Consider the following 9,488-nt stretch of genomic DNA (forward strand, 5'->3'; position numbering starts at 1 on the left):
GAGTTGTTCCAGCTCAAGATCATGATGAGCAACAATACTCAATAGCACCCGAATGGAAGTGTGCTTGACCACCGGAGAAAAGATCTTATTGTAGTCAACTCCCTCTCTTTGTGCAAACCCCTTAGCCACTAACCTCGCTTTGAATCTTGTACCACCGAGTTTGGTAGGATCCTCCTTCCTTTTATACAACCACTTGTAACCAGTAGCTTTCTTACCTATGGGTAATGGGACAACCTCCCATGTTTGGTTCTTGTAAAGTGATTCCATCTCTTCTTCCATTGCCGCCAACCAACTCTCGCTATTGTTGTTTAAAATAGCTTCCTTGAAAGTGGTAGGCTCATCATCCTCCACCGAGAGTGCATACTCAACCAAATTTGTCTGCCCATAGTGCCTCAAAGGCTCGTCTGACCCCAACTTTAGAACTTGCTTGTAAGTACGGCGTGGCCTAGAGGAAGCCAAGTTATCTGCAAGCTGCTGTTGTTGCTGTGCCTGTACATTCTCTTGCTGAACCGCCTCTTGTTCAAGTGCATCATCACTCTCATCTTGAGTGTCTGTTTGATGCTCCTCTTGAACATGCCTAGAATCAGGTTGATCTCTAGGTTCTATGTCAACAACTTGAGACATTGTAGTCTCAACATCATCACCACCGGGCACTGTAGCTTTCAACGAAGCTACCATGGAGTTCTCATCAAAAGTAACATCTCTGCTGATTATGAACTTAGAATCCTCTAAACACCAAAGGCGATAGCCTTTAACACCTGCCGCATACCCCAATAATATAGCCTTCTTGGCCCTCGCATCAAGCTTTCCCTCGTTGACATGATAGTAGGCTGTGCATCCGAATGTTCTGAGTTTCTCATAATCTGCATGTTCTCCTATCAGTACCCTATAAGGTACATCTCAATCTAACCTTGAATGTGGAGACCGGTTCACAATATAGCAAGCATTTGCAACCGACTCTGCCCACCATTCTCTGCCCAAACCAGCATAGGATCGCATACACATCGATTTCTCTCGAAATGTGCGATTCAGTCTTTCCGCGACCCCATTCTGTTGCAGTGTATTTCTTACTGTCTAGTGTCTCACAATGCCTTCCTTACCACAGAACTCCTTGAAAGCACCATCTGTATACTCAGTACCGTTATCAGATCTCAGTGTCTTCAATTTCTTTCCTATTCTATTTTCAACCATTGCTTTCCACTTCTTGAAGGTGTCGAATACCTCATTCTTATGCTTCAAAAAATAAATTCAAGCATATCTAGAATAATCATCAACAAATGTAACAAAATACCTGGAACCACCTTTGGAAGTGATAGAAGCCGGGCCCCATACATCCGTGTGCGCATAGTCAAGAATGCCTCTGCTTCTATGTTTGCTTGGCTGGAACTGAACTCGGTGTACTTTACCGTACACGCAATGCTCGTAAAAGTCCATGCAAAGCTTCTTCAAGTTCTTTAGCAAGCCTTTCGTGACTAGCAAATCTAGCCCCTTTTCAGACATATGCCCAAGCCTCCTATGCCATAACTGAGTGCACTCACATGGGTCTCCACCACTTCCACTTGTTCCAACTGCTACATCTTCAGTAACTGTAGTACCCTGAAGAGCATAGAGATTGCCTTCACGAATACCCTTCATCACAATCAAAGAACCACGAACAACCTTCTTTACTCCAGTCCATGTTACAATCTTGCAACCACCGGAGTCTAAGGCACCAACAGAGATAAGGTTCTTTCGCAAATCAGGAACATGTCTAACATCCATCAATGTTCTAACCACTCCATCATGCATCTTGATTCTAATTGAACCGAGCCCCACCGTTTTACAAGAATGGTTATTACCCATCAACACGATTCCACCATTAGTGCTTCTATAGGTAGTAAACCACTTCCTATTTGGACACATATGGTAAGAGCATCCAGAGTCAAGAATCCACTTACCGGAGGTCTCTTCATCACAAGAGATGGTGTAGCACTCATTGCTTTCCCCTCCTTCCGAGGCATAGCTTACCTCTTGCTTGACTTGCACCTTCCCACTGTTGTTGTTCTTATTGTTCTTCTTTCAACCCTTTTTGTTTGGACAATTTGCCTTGAAATGCCCAAGCTCGCCACATTTGAAACAAGACCTTTCCACAAGAGGTCTAGAACTCGACCTAGATTTTTCTCCCTTGCCCTTTGGTCGCACATTGCTTCTACCCCTTACAAACAATCCTTGAGCTTGCTCCTTGTTACCAATGGTAGACATTCCACTAGTTGCAATCTTTCGAAGATCATCCGCTAGAAGTGACGTTCTAGTGTCCTCCATCACAAGTTTATCACCCACAAGTATCAATGTTTGTATTAGGTTCTCGTAAGACTTTGGCAATGAAAGAAGTAGTAGAAGTGCTAGATCCTCATCATCTACATCCACATCAATGTCCTTCAAGTCCGATATGATCCTATCAAACTTGTTGACGTACTCCCGAATTGGTGTACCTTCATCCATCTTGCAAGTATACAATTTGGACTTCAAATAGATCCGATTTGTTAGAGTCTTCGTCATGAAGTTCGCCTCCAACTTTGTCCACACCTCCGTCGCCGTTACCTCACTATCAACCAAGAAAGCAACATCTCTTTCAAGGCAAAGAATGATAGACACTCGTGCCTCAAGATCTAGCTCTTCCCAATCCTCGTCCGACATATCAACGTGCTTCTTCTCCTTTCCTGCCAATGCCTTGTGCAACTTTTAAGAAATCAACAAATTTTTCATTTGCATTCTCCAATATGAAAAATCATTCTTCCCATTGAATTTCTCTATCTCATACTTCCCAATCTTCACCATTCCTCTGGTAGACATGATTTATTCACTTGTTTATCGAAAATAAACCACAAAAGTTCACTTGGGAATTTTCACAAACACCTTGTGCACAAAAAAGTTCAAGCAACTCACCACAAAATCGAAGCTTAACCACCTTGATTTAGGAAGAAGCTCTGATACCAAATTGTTGGGAAAACACCTCCCAAAGATAGCCCAAAGATCGAACTAAGTTGGCAAAGTGAAAAATCCCAAACCACTTCAAGAACAAGAAATGGGGAAGAAATGATTTTCAATGTATATTGGAAGAACAATGTATTGGATTACTTGAACAAGCCTCAAGTTAATCCCAAAGAAAAGAAAAATGGCTTTGAATTTATACTCAAGAAGAACAAACTCTTACTTGTAAAATTCTATCCAAGCCCTCTCTATTTTTCTCTCTTAAAATCGTGGGTTACAATGAAGGGGAAAAATCAGCTATTTAAATAGCTGAGTCGGGCGCCATGGCGCCAAGATGGATCAGAACTATGGGCGCCATGGCGCCGGCATCACTGGACCATTTTCCACACTTTGGGCGCCATGGCGCCTGGCTCCCTGCACCTCTTTCTCACACATTCTGTATTTTTCACTGTAAAATTCAGGAAATTATTGATGCTTTTCCCAAGTTATATTCTTACCTACATGATGACTTATGTTCTTTCTATTTTGCCCTTTTTTTGCTTCCAGGCTATGATGAAAGATCAATTTGCTAATTACTTTGTACAGAAAGTACTTGAAACTTGTAGTGATCAGCTGCGTGAACTGATCTTGTCAAGAATAAAAGTTTCGCTGAAGAAGTACACATATGGGAAGCATATTGTAGCTTGAGTAGAGAAACTTGTTGCTGCCGGGGGTAAGCAATTGTTACCTTGTTATTAATTTGGCTTTGTCTTTTCACATGCCCTTACTTGTATCAACTTATGTTGAACCACTGAAGTCCTTCTTCTCACTCCAAGGAACTGATATACTTAACAAGACTGCTAAGAAGCACCAACACGTAATCTTTCAGAAAAGTAGGACATAGACAAATTGGAACATGTTTACAGAAGAATATGCCAGAAATTGTATTGGAACTTTTGTTTATTATGAAAAGGAAAAACTCAATTTAAATTTCTTTTCAAATCCAATTGATCAAAAGTTTGGCCCTACTTGCAAATAAAGAAGTTTCGTATATTAAAAACTGTACATTTTGTAGTTCTAAGTTTATACGCAGAGTCTAGTAAGCTGAGGCTTAAAGGTCGAACGTTCCTGATGAGGGTGTAAACATGATAAAAATTCGAGGTAGTTTATATTACGACGTGACTGTGTAAATGATGCCATGATGAGAGATCGTTTTTTTCAATTATCATATTTGAAAATTTTCTCATATTGCTGAGTGTATGTTCAGTTCTTTTAAGTTTGTGCCTATTCTTGTACCAGTTATTGCACTGAGTTTTTGCTAGTTGAATTGTTTGTGTAAATCTTGTTACTTTTTGCACGTATATTCGTCACAATATCACGTTGTTGTCCCTTATTAAAGCCATGAATATTGCCTTTAGGAATTTTGGTGCTGCTGCCTCTGATTCTTGGAATTTGTTGTGGGTTTTTTATTACAAATTGTTTCATCTCATCCCCCCTCTCAAGACATTCAATGGGGATTTGGTCTTAATATTCCCTCTATTAAAATTTAGACATGGTACTTCCTGGGATTTGTCCGAATTAGCAGATTCTTCTGTTCTTGCACTTTTTGGCCAGCAGTGCGATGATTGATTTTGGACTAGTGTGAAATGGGAAATTTCATTTGTACCCGGGTAGCTCGGTGCAATGTGAAATACTCCTCCTTTTCTACCTTTTTGCCTGGTTATATGGACATACTCTGCCCCCGTTTGGCTCTTATTATTTGGTATTATAATTTTTGGAATAGTATTTTTTTTGAGAATGTGTGGTTGAAAAAAAAAAAGGAAAATTTTTTTATTTACGTGTAATATTATTTTATAAAAAATCGTATGACTGAAAATAAGAAAGAAAAATTATAATGTAAAATGATGAAGGGCCATACTCAGGTGCGTCCACGAAGGAGGAAATCCCAATACATCTTTGGTTCGAGTCTGATTATTCCTATACACAATGTGATCTAATATTATTTTATGAATAAAATAATGGGAGGCCATACTCAGGTGCGTCCATGGAGTAGGAAATCCCAAAACATCTTTGGTTCGAGTCTAGTTATTCCTTTATACAATGTGAGATTTTTCTATTTAGATTTCTCCTTTTACCTTCAACCTTGTACCTTTATATACTACTGAGTCATATACTTTTGTTCATAAACTATGATGTACTGACACGAACGTGTATTTGACACATTACTTATCGGATACGTTAACACTTGATGTTTCAACAAAAGCATCGACACGACAAGTCATTGACACATTGATTAAATTCTTTAAAATTATTCATTTATATAGTATAAATTTAGTTTTATACTTGATACTAATTTTTCTTGTTGAAATCTTTTAAATATGAGTACTTTTTTATTATTTCTAATAATTTTGAATTAAAAATATGTAATATTTTTAATAAAAGAAAAATGATTATGATAAAGTATTCAATGAGTGTCGAACATGGAAATGTTGTACTATTTGAAGTGTTCGTCCAACATAATTCATCAATGTGAACATGTACTTGAAGGTAGTGAACTTGTAGCAACATATTGGTATGATGAGTGCATATAAGATTTTGAAGTTAGATATTAGTGATGCTTTTAGCCTATTTTGTTGAAAAATAATCTTTTGTAATAGTGACTTTGGAGAATATATGGTTAAAAAGCTGGGAAAAAAATTTAATTTTCGTATAAAATTATTTTATTGTAAGGTTAAACCTAATCTTTGCTGGGGAGCTTCTATTTTTACTTGCAAGGTTAAACCCGATCTTTGTTGGGAGCCCTCTATGAAGGGGTGAGCATTTTTTTATTTTTATTTTTTTTAGAACCGGACCAAAACCAAATAGATTTAGTCTATTCGATTTCAGTTCTTCTATTAAATGAATCGACTTTGGGATCATGCATCAAGAATCAATTGATTTCGTTCTAATTCTCAATACTACCTTTAGAATAAATAGTGAATTCGATTCTTCCAAATTTCACTTTTTTCTTACATCAACATGAATAAGATCTTTGAACACTAATTTCAAAAGTATCTCATGTTAAAATTTCATCTTTCATAGGTTCCTTCTTTCCTTAAGTGAGTAATCAAAATACAGTTGTATTACATCTATATAATAGTTTACATACACATGATATTATGAAATATGATTATATCAAGATTTTGTCCCCAAAAAAAAAAAAAAAATTCATTTCCCACTCTCTAACAACCCATCCGTGTGTAAACCATTTTATGTAACTCCTTTTATACAAGTATCATTATTAATCGAAATTTAAGTCTAAATAATTTTCTAAATACTTTACAAATTATAGATTTAATGCAACCCAAGAGGAAAAATATATATTTAGTTCAATATTCATGAAAATTCAAATTTCTTGTTGTTTTCAAAGTAAAGATCTTTGAGAATTACAAAGCCTCGTCTAACAATCATTATTTAAAAACTCTTTTTTTATATATTCATTTTCAACCACACATTCACACAATAAAATATTCTACATACAAACCCAAAGTTTTGCTCCATTTTTTAACCTTACATTCTCCTAAAAATCACTATTCAAGCACACTGTTTTTCATGAATACTGGTCATCAAACAGGTACTAAAGATAATCATACTATTGTTTTATGGGTTTTCTTAAGAATTAATTTTCGATCGAGATTTCACTGTTTATGTTGTATTTAATAGTTTATAATTTTTTTCGCCTTAATTAGTTGATCTTAAGTTTTGGAGTCGGTTTTTGTTCGTTGCCTTTATTTTTTTTTCATTTTCAATATTAAGAATCGGACCAAACAAGACTGAATCGATACTTGTTAGTTCAATTCCGATTCTATATTTGAATATAGAACCAATGGTTCCATTCGTAAAATTATCATTGGTACTCACTTAGATTCGATTTAATTTCCATCGGAATCAAATCAAACGAAACAGCACCCACTCCTATCCCCACGTGCATCCATGTATGTATTTTCTAGGTATTCTACTATTCTTTTGTTATGGAAACACAGAGGTTTTGATCTTTTTAAAGGCACCACCTAAAAGAGACTTGACTAGTTGGTTGGATTCAATTTCAATTAAATTCAATCAAGAGAAATGCTACATGTACCACTAGATTTACCGAAATTACATGTGGCAAAATTTCACACCTTTGACCAAAAAAAATACAATTCGTTAAAATGATGTCATATCATCATCTATCGTCTGTTCAAATAGCTTTGTCGCTTTACTAATTCTAATGTTTACTATAAAATGGAATTTCGATTCAATTACACTTTGTCGCTAAAGAAGAAAGTATGAAAGTAAAACAAGAAAATCCATTTATTCTTTATATATTCTCGTGAAACATAAAAACAATCCTAAATCAAAAATCAATCAATACTTGTTCTATTCGATTTTGTCATTGTATATACAATTGTCTAATCGATGATAATATTTTCAATAGACTTTTCTTTTGTACTCGAGTTCATTTTATTATTTTTCTTCATTTCTTTGTCTTTTGTTCTTGTCTTCGAATTTTTCTCGGATTGTGTCTAGTTCTCATCCAAAACAAAGTGAACCAAGCTATAAAAGTACGACAAGAAAGAACCATATTCATCTCTCTGTGTCGTGAATCTAGTACCCATCTTTCCGTACAAATCACTAATATGGAAGGTACATATAATAAAGAGCTTGTTTGGAAGTGATTCTTCACCCCAAAAAATTGATATTTTGACCGTTATTTTACTATTTTAACTGTAAAATTTGACTTCTTCTTTTACAGGTGGCCCCCACTTTTTTTCTAACGATCACAAAATCAATTATCAAAATCATTGTCAAATGGGGCCAAAGTAAGGATGGCAACAAAGAGAGTCATTGTCATCCCTGTCTCGTCGGGAAATTTCAATACGGGGCCAGAAAGTGGTGGGGCAGAAATTAAAGAAATCTCATTTATTTATTTGTTTATATTTTTAAATACGATTCAAATTGAAAAATATAAAAATAAAATGAAAATATTCGAGACAAAATCAGAAAATTTGGGACCGGACTATGTTCCTCGTCACCATCTTCGTCAATTCGGGGAGGGGTTGGGGGGAGGACAGGGCAATGTGTGGGGCGGGTCAATGATCAGTAATTTTATCATTCCTTAATGAAGAACGATTTCTGTTTATAAAAATATATTGACTAAATTGCACGTTTCAACACAACCTTTGACTATAGTTTCATATTTGTTTCCAAACTCACTCTCACTCTTAAAATAATGTTATTTAGTACCAGTGGTGCTACGACACCAATTTAGATAACGTAATGTGATAAGCTCAATGAGAAGTCAAACAAATATAATTAAAATTCGGGAAATTGGTGCAACCTATGAGGTTTATGTGCAAATGGTTCGCAACCTTCAAATCTTGGCGCAAACATCTTTGACGTTTTACTTAATTTGCTCAATTGATCTTTTTGAATGGTTTCCATTCCATTGACCGCTAAATTAGGACAAACTTTTGATATAAATTACCCTATCTACTTTTTCTCTACGTTATCATCTTCACAGAACTCCAATCATCTTGAATCACAGAACTCCAATCATCTTGAATTAACAGCTTGTTTGGGAGTGATTTTTTGGTCCAAAAAATTGATTTTTTGACCGTTATTTCACTATTTCAACCGTCATATTTGACTTCTTCTTTTACAGGTAGACTCCACTTTTCTCCTAACGATCAAAAAATTAATTCTCAAAATCACTCCCAAACATGCTCTTAAAATGTATTTTTTAATATATCATATTTTGCTTACGGTACAATTTTTAAAGCAATTAATGGTTGCACTGAAAATGCTCTTATTGATGGATTGGTGCGTATGATGAGTTGGTTTTTCTTTCTCATATTTTTTTTAGTATTTCTATTTCACTTATTCTATTTATTTTATTATTTAATTAAAAGTAATGTCATTTTAGTCTTTCTATCCAAAAGTTGGCTGGCCATTCAAAAGGTGAAGGATGTTTGCACCAAGATTTAAAGGTCGTATAGGTTGGGGACCATTTGCTCCAATTCTCCCAAAAATTCAGAAGTTTAAGATATAATTAAATAAAATGAGAAAAATCATGACAAGCATTGCACATCCCCAATCCCCAAATCAACGGCTGCAGTGTTTTTGAAGAACTTAATGATTTTTTTAATATTATCTTCTTCATTTTATTATTTAAATTATCTTCCTTTCGTTTATTTAGTTCAAGGGATTTTTTCTCTTTTCACACCCCCTATTTTTTTTTTTTTTTTTTTTTTTTTTTAAAAAAAAAATCATTTTTTTTTTTTTTTTTTTTTTTTTTAACAGAAACCATGAATTGGGTCGAATTGCCCGAGTAGCCAAGTAATGAAATGTCAAGATAAGAAAAACCAAGAAAAAAACTACAATTAGGTCGAAGGTTGAAAACAAAACATCCAATTGTTGGATTGACGATTGAACGTCTTTATGTATTTCGTCACATTGGTTGTACCGGTCTCTCGTTATTATTGTGGATAATAATTTTGAAGTTGTAAGCATAGTGATAT

At 35.2% G+C, this 9,488-nt stretch overlaps 1 pseudogene; it reads left to right on the forward strand.

Annotated features, from left to right (window-relative positions):
- Window positions 1-4,405, forward strand: part of LOC111407802 — a 7,733-nt pseudogene extending 3,328 nt beyond the window's left edge.
- Window positions 4,406-9,488: the final 5,083 nt, after the last annotated feature.

This window comes from Olea europaea, chromosome 13, assembly GCF_002742605.1.
Source record: "Olea europaea var. sylvestris chromosome 13, O_europaea_v1, whole genome shotgun sequence".
Taxonomy (NCBI): Eukaryota; Viridiplantae; Streptophyta; class Magnoliopsida; order Lamiales; family Oleaceae; genus Olea; species Olea europaea.